At 33.7% G+C, this 14,534-nt stretch overlaps 1 long non-coding RNA gene across 1 annotated transcript in view; it reads left to right on the top strand.

The window, feature by feature from the left end:
- The window catches only part of LOC137251115 (uncharacterized), a 21,035-nt gene extending 6,579 nt beyond the window's left edge, over positions 1-14,456 (top strand). The window contains exon 3 of the long non-coding RNA XR_010953165.1: positions 13,937-14,456. This is a non-coding gene — a long non-coding RNA (uncharacterized lncRNA). The remainder of the gene's footprint in view (positions 1-13,936) is intronic.
- The last annotated feature ends 78 nt before the right edge of the window (positions 14,457-14,534 follow it).

Raw genomic sequence — 14,534 nt, 5'->3', positions numbered from 1 at the left:
CTATTCATGTGTGTATTGTGTGTTCCAAATATCAGCCAAATCGGACCACAAAAACGATTTTTTTTTAATATCTCGATCCTTGCGCCACCTAGCGGTGATTTTTTACTCATTATTGCATTGTCATCGGGTTCTGAACTATATTCCAAGTTTTAAGTTGTAGCTTATCGGGAATTTACTTAAATTTTAATTACAAAATTCGTTCACAACGGCCTTGCAGCCGTGCAGCAGGCCTATTAAGTCAAGCTAAATAAAACCGTTTAAAAAACCGATTCATATCAACGAGAAATGTCGATAAAGTAGCCGAACCCAACCACACATGTGTAAGTCACACGAATCAAGCAGGAAAGTGGTATCAAACGTACAATAAGAAAAAAGTTCGAAAACAAAGTGAAATTCAGACGTCAAAAAGCTTTTCCCTTGCAAGTAAACTCTGAGACCAAATTGGCAAACAATTTTTTTTAAGTGATTACTTACGACGAAACGTACTGAAACGTCGCCAGGTACCCAGTTCTATAGCTTGCAGTCTGGAGAGGACATTATCGATTAGGAAAAAAAAAACATCCAAACAGAATAGTTTGACAGAAAGGTTAAGACTTGGCAAGCTATTTGTGAATGCGGGCATAAAGCCACGCCCTTCTTTACGATGGGAACCATCAACGTGAATAAGTGTCATAAAAACGTCTTTTGCTATTCCTACGTCGTCATTATTGGCCCACCATATTTTGGCCCGACTTGGGTCCAGCACATTACGCACGTCTCACCCAAAAGTGCTTAGAAGATAACAATTATATAGTTGTTACGCACGCATATGACTAGAAGAAAACCATAAACTACAGATATAAATGTAATATAGCTAAACAACCAAGCATGAGATACAACTGTTCTAGAAGGCATGTTCGTGAAACGTGTAAACTTTAGGAGAAATGGACGAACGAGGTAACCGAGAGTATAAAAGCAAGCTGAGGAATCAGTTTGATTTAAACAAGCTATTAGTGAAGCATAATTGTAATTGTGAACTACTACTCCCAAAGTAGTCTAATAAATCCCATTTTGAAATACTAAATATTGGAGTTATTTCTTCGACAGTTCAGTGATTCGAACATTAGCAGAAGGTGCATAATTATCAGGAATTTCCCAGAATTCGTTATAATATGTATTTCCACGCTAATAAAAGCAAAAGCAAGAAAAAAGTAACTATTACTACTTTATGACATTTTTTAATTTACAGAACTTTTTGCACCAGTCCTTAAATGTAAAGTTAAATATGGGCTTTTTTTGAGAGATATTTGATTTGTAAATAAAATCATATATCTCAATCGATATATCTTAACTTCGTCATCCATGCAATAAAGCAAAACTCACAAATTTTTTTTTTTAATATTTTATATTTCATTTATTTATTTATACGCTTATTATTGTTTGTGGTATATAATGTATTAAATGTAATATTTAATTATATGTATTAATATGTATATATATTTTTTTGTTTGTTTTTGATAAGTAATTTACACGAAATGCTAACCATAAGATGGTATATATCTGTTTTTTTTTTTTTTGGTTTTGCTTTTTATATTACGATATTTCTAAACTTTACTATATTACGATTATGTTGTATATGTAGCATATTTTTAGGACAGTTATATATGTATATAGGTATTCCATGTGTGTATGGGTTAATAAGGATGGGATATCTTAAATGACACGTAAATACAATTCTTTTACATTATCCACTCACCATCGTTTCTATTTCTTGTAGGGGTTTTCAGTGAACCTGAATATTTAAACTTTAAATCGGAATTTGCAATTATTTTTTTATTGGTTTGTATTGCTATATAATTTTTATATAGTTCTCATATGAAAAAACGACTTTTCTTAAATATAATAATGTGTGTATGTATATACGTAATTATTTATATGCATTTGCCCCTATCAGCCCTTCTAAAATAAAATTTTTCTTTTTATTAATTAATTTTTTTTTGTATACAGCTTGAGATTAACTTCCTGATGTGCGGTATTTTTATATTATTTATAGTTTTTTTTTCGCATAGATAAATATTTTTTTGTTTATACAAAATTTTTTTGTAATTTTATAGATATCAGCAGTTGAAACTTATGCAATCAAAATAAAAATGTGAGCAAAGAAATTATTTTTTAGATGTAGTAGGATACGAATACTAAGTAATGAAGTTGTAACCTAAATCTAAAGCGGTATTTTGATAAAAGAAACCGAAGGCTCTAAAAGAACTATTAAAATTGATTTCCTAAACTTGTTTTCGAGTTCTAAAAACATCTCGAAAGAAGGGCTCACTTGTAGAACGGCAAGTTAATTTTAAGGTTAGCTCAGAGTCAAAACGAATTCAGTACTACATAGGTGTTGTTATCCCATCAGTTGATTGCTTCATCCTGATAATTTCTATTTTAAAGCCTTGGTACAACAGTATGTCAGTTAATCTAAATCAATGAAAATATCCTTTTGACTTGACATTCTTCTGTACGGCGAATTGGTTGAATTCGCTTTGCCATCACCTTGTATGGATTCGCCTTGCTCAGAGTTAATTTAAAAAAATTTGTCAAAAATGTATGAATTGAACCCCTGATGTCAGGTTAACTCTAAGTTAACTAAAAGTTAACTTTCCGTTCTGCAAGTGGGCCCAAGAATTCGTGCATTCCTCTTGGCTGAAAGAAAAAGTGTGAAATTAATAAATAAACCTTTTCGAAGTGTAAGGGAAAATTTCAAAGTATAGCCATCAGTTAAAAGCATTGTCATGGTAATCCCCATAAGTCCTTGTTGTTGTTGTAGCGATAAGGACTCTCCCCGAAAGTTTTGGGGAGTCTTAACGATGTTGATGGTCCTTTACCGGATGCAAATCTGGTACGTTCCGGTAAAAAGCACAATTAAGGTACTAGCCCGACCATCTCGGGAACAATTTAGTATGACAACATGAAACCTTCAGAGCCACGGATTCACCACGGATAGGTGAGTTTGAAAATTGGGTTGGAGAAGCTAAAGATTGTGCTGGCAATCCCTTGAAAGGGTTGCGCTACACAACCCCTTGAATGAATTTGGTATTTTACTCGCCTGCTACGACAGACATTCCTACCGCGTGTATATTCCAAGCCCCCTAACCCGCTGGGGGACCCATAAGTCCTTTTCACCGTCATTAATTGGCGCTAAACCGTTAACGCGATTTTGGCCGTTTCGTAAAAAGTCACGCCAGCTATCCAATTGGGATCACTAAGAGAGTTCTCATCTTTCTCAACCTGCCTCATCAAACTACCATCCGCTGCTTCCAAACTGCGGTGTCGACTGAAATACTTTCAGCGGTTTTGTCCATTCGCATAACAATAGCTAGCCAGCGAAGCCTTTGGGGTTTTATTCGCTGCCTTATCGTCATATCTGCGAAAAGCTCATACAACTCAACATTATATCTCCGATAATCGCCATCGGCAACTAGGACAGGACTATAAATCTTTCGGAAAACTTTTCTCTCGAACACTCCAATAGCCATCCCATCTTCTCTTGACACCGTCTAGCTTTACGAGCCATCAGGGCAGGTATGATTTGCGACTTATAGAGCGTGATTTTGTTCGTCGTTTTACTTTTCAATTGCCTACTCAGTCCAAAGGAGCACTTGTTTGTAAGTGTTATTCTCCGTTTGAATTCTAAGTTGACATCACAATGTTAAAAATGACAGTTGAATGCACTGTGAAGAGACATAATGAGAACTAGTACCTTCTCTTACTTGGTAATAAGCAAACATGGCCAAACCATGCAAGGTGGCAGCACGGTGACACACATAGAGATGTAAATAAGAATTTCATGTTCATTGTTTTTGTAAATCGGTGGACAAGTGTCAAAATCATACTGCCCCGGAAGTTTAAGTGTCAAATAATTCTAAAAAAAGTACAAATCAGTTGATTTCCGGACGTCACTTGTTCCCGGTTGCGCCTTGCAAACAAACTAATCAATTTGTTTTTCGCGATTTTATTGCGATTCGGCTGTTTTTTTATTTTTATTTTTTGTGTGATATAATTCGATAAAAAATTAAATTTTCAAAATTAACAAAAAAATGCTTAACTCATTGGTATCGCTTGCGTAGGTTGGTAAATTGTTTTTTTTTTTTCGATAAAGTTTCGTCAGCATTTCAAGCCGGAACACAAGACGAAATACACTAGTGGCATATAATAAGGTATAGCTTACTTAATTTTGACTATGAATACGCCTTAATTAGCTTAAAGGCCCAATTAAACTTCCTTAACCCTAACGCCATAGTCATAATCATATTTTTACTTATCTATATCAATTGCCACCAGTTATTGGTCCCTTAACCTAAAAATCGTAATATTTTCATAATAATTAAGAAACCGCGAAAAATTACTAACATATACCACAAAAAATAGGTATCTTAGTCAAAACGTATCCAAAACAATAAATAAAATCTAGAAAAAGTTAATAAATTCCCTAATATTTTTAGGTTATGGATATGGCGAAAAACCAAAAACCAATTGGTTGGCTATGGTATGGTTATGGTCATGATACAAAAAATGGAGGTAGTTCCATTTAGTGTGACGTTAGCCACTTGACTTTTGCGGGGACAATGACAATTTCACCAAAAACAAGCTACCATATTGAAAAATGTTACGAATTTTTCTAATTTTGATGAATTTCGTATTAACGGACACGACTAAATTACTTTCATACTTATTTTAAATAAAAAAGAAAAAAATTAGCCGCATGCGTTGGAAATATTTTAATGCGAAATATCAGCCTAGAAAAGAAGGTTTTTAATAAGTCTTTCGAGCTCCCGAATAAAAAATGCTTATGACTAGGGCCCGGATTTCTATGCAGTTGTATATTTTTTTTGGTAAGTTGCAGGATAAAAATATACGATTTTTCGAATCAAGAAATAAGTGTAATAAAGGCATTGATTTGCTAGTACATATTTTTGCATATTTTGTCTTTAATGCATATATATGCATATTTTTTCATAAAGGTATATTTTGTCGCATATTTTTTAGTATTTGGTGAATTTCTGTTTAATACATTTCAAGATTAGTTGGCAACCTTATCGAACATTCACATATACGTTTTTAGACCAACAAACACTACAGTCTGTCTGTATTACAATAAGGGTAGCGAGAATGAGAGCGAACTATATGTTTCTGCGTACACCTGTACGATTTGTACATATGTATGTACATATATACTTTTATATCATTGTCACTGGTATAAATATTTTATGTTCTGCGATTCGTTTTCTTGTTTGTCTTCTTTTTGCACAAAAAAATTGTTGTACATTCAGAAATTTTTTAAAAATGCCTAAAACTAAAACTACTTTGGCTTGATCAATAATTTGATTTCAAATATTGACTGGCAGTCTCTTTTTAATAATCGCAATCTTTCAGACTGCTTTGACTTATTCAAAAGTAATATCTCGGAAATAATGAATATTAATATTCCTCGTTTCCCGGCAAGGGTTTACAAGTTGCCGTGGTATACCAAAAACTTAAAGACTAAAAAATTTGCGTAATAAATATCAAAAACTTTTTAAAAAATTAGGAAGTCCCGAACTCAAGCAACAATATCTGAATTACGCGAAGGAGTTTAATTGTCTTGATAAGTTTCTGTACAATCGATATATTCTCAATTTCGAAAATAATATCAAATCGAATCCTAAATCGTTTTGGAATTTCATTCGCTCTAAACAATCGGTTTCAACAATACCGTTGTCTGTGTCTTACAAGGGCAAGAATTCATAATCGTCTAGTGATTTAGCTAATTTGTTTGCAGAATTTTTTAAAGCAAACTTTGCTACTGATGATCTGTGGAATGAGGACGGGGATATGTTGAATGAGATAACGTCTTGTTTCGACTTCTCCTCATTAGTTCTAAATATTGATGATATTATCTTAAGTATTCAGACGATCACGAGCTCCAAGCAATGTGATTATCAAGAATTTTCATCTTTTTTTCTGAAGCAATGTATAGCTTCCGTTGCAGAGCCCTTGTTGCATATATTTAATTTATCATTAAAGTCTGGTATCTTTTTGGATGAATGGAAAACTACTTTTATTCAACCTATTCATAAAAGTGGTAGTAAAATTGACGTTACAAAATTTCGGCCAATATCGAAGATCCCCGTGATTTCAAAACTTTTTGAGAAAACGGTGATGTTTAAATTATCGTCCGTAGTTATGCGTTATGTTTGCCCATGTCAGCATGGCTTCGTTCCGGGGCGTTCAACAGTAACTAATATGGTCGTTTTTTCGAATTACTGCATCTCGTCTTTTACTCATGGTTGTCAAGTTGACTGCATATATACGGACATATCCAAAGCTTTTGACAGAGTTTCGCACAAAGCTAAATTGCGAAAAATGGATTTCGAATCAACATTTTTACAATGGATTTATTCATACTTATACAATAGGATAAATTTTGTTGTTATTGACAACGTAAAGTCATCACCTTACGTAGCAACCTCAGGTGTGCCCCAAGGTAATATCCTTGGCCCGCTTTTCTTTATTCTCTTTATCAATGATGTAACTGCTTGTTTCAAGCAATGCAATTATCTCCTTTACGCTGATGATTTGAAAATTTTTTTCAGAATCAAGAACGAGTCTGATACTGTCATACTACAATCTGAGTGAAATAATTTTAATGAGTGGTGCTGTAAAAATAAGCTCGCGCTGAATGCCAACAAATGTTATTACATAACTTATTCCAAATTATGTAATAAATTGATTTCGTCTTACTATGTCTCTAATAAGCCGTTACTTAGGGTGAATAAAATTCGGGATTTAGGTGTTGTATTTGATTCGTCTTTTACATTCACCGATCACTTAAATTTTATTATCCCCAAAGCATATTCCTTACTGGCCTTTATTAAAAGAAATGGATCCGAGTTTAAGGACCCATATACTAAAAAACTTTTATACAATGCCTTTGTACGGTAAAGCCTTGAGTATGGTTCCATAATATAGAGTCCTTATTATGAGGTACACAATAAGAGAGTCGAACGTGTGCAAAAAATATTCATGAAGAATTGTTTATACGATATAAACTTCGATCTGCCTCTTCCTCCATATATCTCTAGGTGTAAGCTAATTAATCTTCACACATTAGAAAGTAGAAGAGTAATTACATCTATAATGTTTATTTATGATATTTCCAATGGCAATATTGATTGCCCGATACTGTTAAAGTCTTGAACTTTTATGTTCCATCACGGACTTTGCGCCAATATACTATGTTTGTAATTGACCAGTTTAGATCTAATTACGCACTTAATGGCCCGATCACTCGCGCATTAATTGCTATTAACTCTAATCAATAATAATTATTGTATTGATTTTTCGATATCTCGTCGAAGTTTTAAAAATATGTTGTTTTCCATTTTAAATTAACTTTACTGTAAATAAACCTTATGTTTAATAATGTTTAATATAGTCTGTGAGATTCTTGTAAATCATACACTGAATAAAGAAATATGAAATATGAACTCTTTCAAAATATGTGAACGAATATAAAGAGATGTTCGAAACCAATGGAGGAATTTTATTTTGCAAAATTGGCAATAAAAGAGTTAACTGTGCAAAAAAGTTTCATGTCGATCAACAAATGCGGAGCCAGAAACACGTAGAGCTTTCTAGAAGGCAAGATGAAAAAACTTCTCAATGCCTGCTTAAAAATTACGTGGGCAATAAAAACAAGTTTTACATGGAGCTTTGCGAGTCATTTATTGCAGCTGATATCCCATTAAGGAAGTTAACAAACCAGCATTTAATCAAGTTTTTCAAAAAATACACCCCGGAATCCATTCCTTCTGAGTCAAATTTGAGAAAAAACTATGTCCATGATATCTATTTATCGTAAATTGAAGAAATCAAAGGGCAATTGAAGAACCACTCTTTGTGGTTGTCAATTGATGAAACGACTGACATACAAGGCCGTTTCGTAGCAAACATTTTAGTGGGAATATTACATCTAGACAAAGATGTGAGTTCCAAATTTTTTTTATTAAACGTCGTTTGTCTAGAACGCACAAATCACTCCACAATTGCCAGAGCATTTGATGATTCCATGCAATTATTGGGCCGTTACTTCGAAAAGTCGAAAATTCCTTTAAATCTCACTGACGCAGCTCCATAATTGGTAAAGTCAGCAAAAGCGCTGAAGGTATATTATCCAAAATTACTGCACGTTACTTGTTTGGCACATGCAATGCATCGAGTGGCCGAAGATGTTAGAACCCGTTTTAGTGATGTGGACGGCTTTATATCTAAACATGTTTATATAAAAACATGATTCCCAATATAAGTCTTCCAATAACCAATATTAACAAGATGGGGAACCTGGTTAGAGGTGTCAAAATATTATTGCGAAAATTTTAACGAGTTTCAAACCTTTCCTAAAGATCTAAATTATGGCGACGCATCTTCTATATTGAAGGCAAAAAAGGCAATGGCTTCAAATTCTATTGAAGCACATTTAGCCTATATTAATTCAAACTACAGCTTCTTGTCAGACATTATAACTAAATTGGAAGAGAAAAAATCGTTAGCTGAACAATTGCATATTGTGGAGGCCGCTGTTATAACTATTGAAGGGGTGCAAGGTGAACTTGGTGAAAAGATAAGGGAGAAATTGAACACCGTTCTGCAAAAAAATACTGGGTTACAGGAACTTAAGGTAATATCCGGTGTGCTAAGTTCAAGTGACCAAATGGACTCAAGTGAAAGCTGTAACGAAAGAAGTTATGACCCCCACGAATTATCTTGCTTCAAGTACGCCCCAACCACCAGTGTTGGAGTAGAAAGAACGTTCTCCTTGTACAAAACATGTTAGCGCCCAAATAGGGAAGGCTTTAACTTTGAAAATTTTAAAGAAAAATTTATCTTGTTTGCCAATAAAGCCATCAGCAAAGAAGACTGAAAATTTTAAGTATGTGTACATATGTATATATGGATTTGAAAATAACTTATTGGTATTTTAGTTTTAAAGGTGCTTAGCTATTTATTTTATTGTATACCTTAAAAATGTATATGTATGTATATTTTCTTAATTTGGAGTCTTTCACACTAAGCGTGCAATATATCCTTGCGTTAATTAAAATCTTAAAAAAAAAGTAAAAACTAATAAAAAGAAATGAAAAAAGAAAAAATGTGAAAAGTGTTTTCGCATATTCTTTACGTGTTTAGTGCATATTTTTGATTTTTTAGGTCCTATTATATGCGCTAATTTTCCAGTTTATAGTGCATAAAAATCTGGGCCCTACTTATGACTTTGGCGTTATGACTATGTCAACTTTACTATACCCTTAATTATGGATAAATAAATCACAGTAATAGGTAATAGCTCCGTCGCATAAGAAGTTTTTCATATAGATGAGTTTAACACAAGCTTATGCATGATATGTTGTTTGCACGTACTTTTTTAGAGAACGACCGATCGAGTGACACTGGCGCCATCTGATATGAAAAAGTTGTCAACTGTCAAATTTTGTTGCAAGCAAAGCATAAGAAGAAGAAATTGACATTTGCTATGGCTAAGGGTGCTGGCACACTTTGCAAGTGAAATTATTTTTCCAACCCGTTGGTATTTCCTAACATTTTCGCAATTAAAAATCGCAATATAACAAATGAATAAGACACAAATATGTTAGCAAGTATTGTTGTTGTATAGGGGAATGTTTATAACAGTGCTTCGCGAAATTTTGTATGTGAATGGTCAAGGCGCAGTAAACTTCAATTGCTAAGTGTGAAGTTCTTTCATATTTATAAACGCAACATCTTGTTTGATTGCGGCGATGTTTTTGGAGTGCATAAATTTGTGTGAAACACATGTATATGAAAAATTTCATTGTGGCGCGGCCTAAAGACCAAACCATTATTCGCCTCTTTTTTTGTTGATAGTGCTTGAAGACTGGCAATAATTCACAAAAGCCTTATAAATATATATGTAGAAAATTATTCTGTTATTGTGTACTTACAGAAGGAAACTTTTTTAAATGCAAGTTAAATAAATTTTAAAGAGACGAAAATAGTTAGAAATTATATAAAAAAAAGTCCTGTATTATTCTGTATATAATGCGGCCATATTTTTTCGTTATACACATTGTGTTTGATGTTTGTACTTGCAAGCTTATGCTAATCATGCTTATACAGGGTGTAAAAATAGCAATTACTATGCGTATACGTTTTTCTTATTGTTTTGTTCGTGATTTATTAAATTTTTTTTTAGTGAATATGATAATAATGCCATCTTAAGGAAATTATTTTTAATTTTTTATCAGTTTCTTTACAAGCAAGCTAGGCAATGCTTTCGTAATGTATTGTTGCATCTGGCTCTGTTATTTAAATGCTTAAACTTGTGTAATTTTTATATGCTTAATTTTTTTGGTATAAAATACATTCGCTAATGCCTCTGATTTGAGATGTCGCATTAGCTTTTATTACACTCATTACATAAAAATAAATTATGTTGTGTGATTATTAGCTTTAATTTTTTATGCGCATACATATATGTATATATTTACAATACCTCGTAAACCATGTAAACGTCGTAAGTGTTTATGGAAAATTATATTACTTACGAGCTAACCATCTTTACAAGGAGTTTGAGAAGAGGGTGAGTGAATTTTTTGGTTATGTTTTTACTTGCTACGCTTATCTCGCTAGAGAAATTAGAAAATTGGCACATACTCGCTTATTAATTATGCCTTATATCCTAATATTTAAACCAGGGTTGCTGTGGCAATCAATTGATGCCAGCATTGGATATGAAAACACTAAAACATATTAAAGAATCCATCATTCTTCGAAGTATTTTGTGATCTCAAGTTCGATGCTGATATCAAACGGCTTCCACAACAATCCTTAATTACTTATTTTTTATCTTCTATTGTTTTTTACTTAACGCTATTTAATTTTTTTAATTTTATTTCATTTTGTTTTATTTCAGCTGAGGAATTCAGAAGTGGAATTTTGTTTGCGACGGTAAAATTAAAAACAAAATCAGAAGTGTAATATGTTTTACGTATTTATGTCAAATAAAGAATTATGAAAGACTACATGTAAAAGTTTTTACTAACTGGCTGAAAATGTCGCGTTGACAGCCAGAAATACATAATTTTTATCCAAAGTCTGCAAAGTATTCGATGTGCACACGAACACAGCGTAAAGTCAAAGGCTATAGACACATAAGCCTTATATTTTTCGTGTTGAACGGAATGTAAAGGTTCTTGAGTATACTTATGAAAGCGATAATAACAGGACCTTACCTAACAAAGTCATACAAGTCCGACATGGGTTCGGTCAGCCACCCGCCATGTTAACAGGAGTACAACCTGGCGTGTTTGCTTCTCTTCGACGGCTGACACTGGACCTAACATCTCGCGCACTGTTGATTAGAATTGAAACCGCTTGCTCTCTGAGAGCACGTGAAAAGGTAAATTTTTCATAACATTGGCCATTGATGTCATCATCATCAAAACTATATTTGAGTATTTTGAAAGAACGATAAAGTGGCCGGTTGGGGTAGGGGAAACTGGGGTACTCTTGTCAAATGTACCCCATCTTAGTTCTTATTATGTATATAGTGAGTGTACCGTTATCTAGTTTTCGGTTAATATTTAGGAAATATGGTTCGTAATTACAAAAAGAAGATTACTCGGTGTGCTATAAACAAAAAAAAATATTAGCAACGCAATAAGAGATATCAGAAATGGGAGAGAGACTCAAACTTCAGCTGCAATCAAATATGGAATAAAAAGAACAACCCTAATCATGCGTTTGAGAAAAAAATTACCTTCAGGCGAAATCTCCGATTCTGGAAATGACAGCAGCTCTGAAGATCCTTCAAATACCAATCGAAATACACAGCAAATCAGACATTTACTAAACAACAAGAAATCGATATTTGTGAATACGTCAAAAAATGTGCTTTTTATTCTTATGGCTTACCGTATCAAACTTTAAAAAACTTTGCGTATGACTACGCCAAAGCAGTCAATATTATTGTTCCCACTACTTGGGAGAAATCAAAAGAAGCTGGAGATAATTGGCTTTACGGATTTGCGTAAATATTATATTTCATCTCTGCAGATTTATGCTGCAAAGGGACAACGTTCGCTTTCTCAAGCATTTTCCGCTGAACGTGGCAGTTTGGTAACAATCGTCGGCATAGTTAACGCTTGCGGAAATCGTTTGCCTCCAGTTTATATATTTCCTCGTGTACGTTTTAGTGAAAGATTCAGAAGTGGATGCATGCCGGGTTCATTGGCAATGAATACAAAATCCGGATGGATGATTTCAGAAGTCTTTGTAAATGTGCTGAAACACATTCAAAAATTTACGAATTGTTCGACTGAAAATCCCATTCTAATTCTACTTGATAATCATGCATCACATTGCAGTTTTGAGAGCGCAGGTGCCGGAATTGTATTACGTTCTTTTCCTCCACATACTTCCCATCGTCTTCAACCACTGGATGTATCAGTTTTCGGCCCTTTTAAGCAACTTTGCCGCAAAGCCTTTAACGATTTTCTAGTCACAAATCCTGGTAAACAAATCAGTATATACGACATCGCAACATTAACCCAACAACCATTTCAAAGATCATTCTCTCCCGAAAACATAATGATTCAAAGCAACTGGAATTTATCCTCTCAATACCCAGGTTTTTCAAGATGAAACCTTTGCACTGGAGGCTGTTACAGATGAGCAAGGCGCACCCGTTGTTCCTGAAAGGTTAGACGATATTATTTCATCGCAAAATATTATAACGAACACAGAGAGCAACATAAGTGATTCTACGCCATGCGCCACACCAGAATCTGTCAGGCCTATATCGCAACTTCATGCGTCCAAGAAATCCTCAAGAAACGCCGCTTCTCGAATCCTAACGTGTTCAGCTGAAAAACGAAGGATTGAGCAGGTTACTATGAAGAAAACTTTTCATAATGCCAAACGCACTCCTAAATGTTCACAGAAAAAAAACAGCGCAGGTAAAAAAAGCAACCGAAAAGAAAACGCCAAATTAAAGTGGAATCATCTGACGAAAGTATGAGTGATGTTAGCTGCGCTGAGACAATTGATTCTAATGGATTCGCTGCTGACGATGAAGGTTATCTTGAATCTCGGGCAGATGATATGGAAATACACAAAATAACTGATGATGAAAAGTTGGATGTGGGAGATTATGTTCTAGTTAAATTCCAAGAAAACATCAAAAAGACCGGTTTCTATGTGGGTCAAATAATGGAAGCATTTGGCAACTGCACTTTTAACATAACTTTTTTTCGAAAGACATCTCCTTCGAGTTTGGTCTTTGTTAAACCAGAAATAGAAGATTTGGCTGTAATTATGCGCAGTGAAGTAGAGCTAAAGCTGCCGATTCCTGAAAATCCTGCTTCTACTTCACGTTGTCGTACAAAATATATTTTTAAGAAGGATTTATCCAACTATTATGTAAAATAAGTTTTAATATATTGGTTCTTGGTATTTATATTTTCTAGTTTCGGACATGTAAGTGAAATATTTGAATTTTGTTTTTGCACAATAAAAATAAAAAGACTGAATTACAAAATACTATTTTATTTTATATAAAATACAACACAAACGTTTTTCTTTTTCAAATGCATATAGGTGTCAAATCTTCCCCTCCTAAAGTCAAATGTGCCCCGTGACAGGGGTACATTTGACAAAATGGCTTTTCTCAAAAAATTTTAAATTAAAATGCACTACGGTGTCCCTTGAAAGAAATTCGGCCAAAATTGTTAAGTTGAAAAATGGCATTGTGGAAAGCAAACATTCTTTCTCTTATTGTTCAATCACGCTTCGAAAACCATGGGTTCAAAAAAAAAAAAGTGTCAAATGTACCCCAGTTTCCCCTATCCAAAGACGCGTATTTACTAACTAAATATATTTTCCATTTCAGGAGTTATTCAAGGAAATCCGTTTCATTGGAAGGCCGCCCAAGCAGAAAGATGTTCTGGACAGAAATTGTTTGGCTAGTGTTGGATCAACTAAGTGTTATTTTTTAAAGTACTTGGACACTTGACTATAATATTTCAGCTCAAATTCTATTAAGTGCCATAAATTGTAAATTTACTTTACTAAAAGTTAAAACTTTGCATGACGAATTGCCCCAAATACAAAAATTTCAGCAGCGTTATCGAAAGACACATTTTGACCTCGATATATATAATTCGAAAGTCGATATGAAAATTTTTGTTTCTGCTAAAAGATATTTACATAAAAAGAAAAAAAAAAAAACATGACCTACGTAAAATAGGTGGCGCGATTCATAATATTTCTGTTGGGTCTAAAACCGGCTACGTGATACTGTATTATTTACTGCCCAGCACAAGTTTCCTTATACATAGGTGTGACAAAATTGTAAAAATACAGGAATTGTATGAAAATTTGATACTGCTTTTTTGTAAATATCTCTTGTTACAGAGGTAAAAATGTCCCTTTTGATACTTTCGTGATATTTTTGAACGCGTTTTTAAAAGTTGGGTGCTTGTCTACAT

Source organism: Eurosta solidaginis, chromosome 4 (genome assembly GCF_040869045.1).
Source record: "Eurosta solidaginis isolate ZX-2024a chromosome 4, ASM4086904v1, whole genome shotgun sequence".
Taxonomy (NCBI): Eukaryota; Metazoa; Arthropoda; class Insecta; order Diptera; family Tephritidae; genus Eurosta; species Eurosta solidaginis.
The sequence above is the reverse complement of the archived record's forward strand: the minus strand, read 5'-3'. Positions and strand labels throughout refer to the sequence as shown.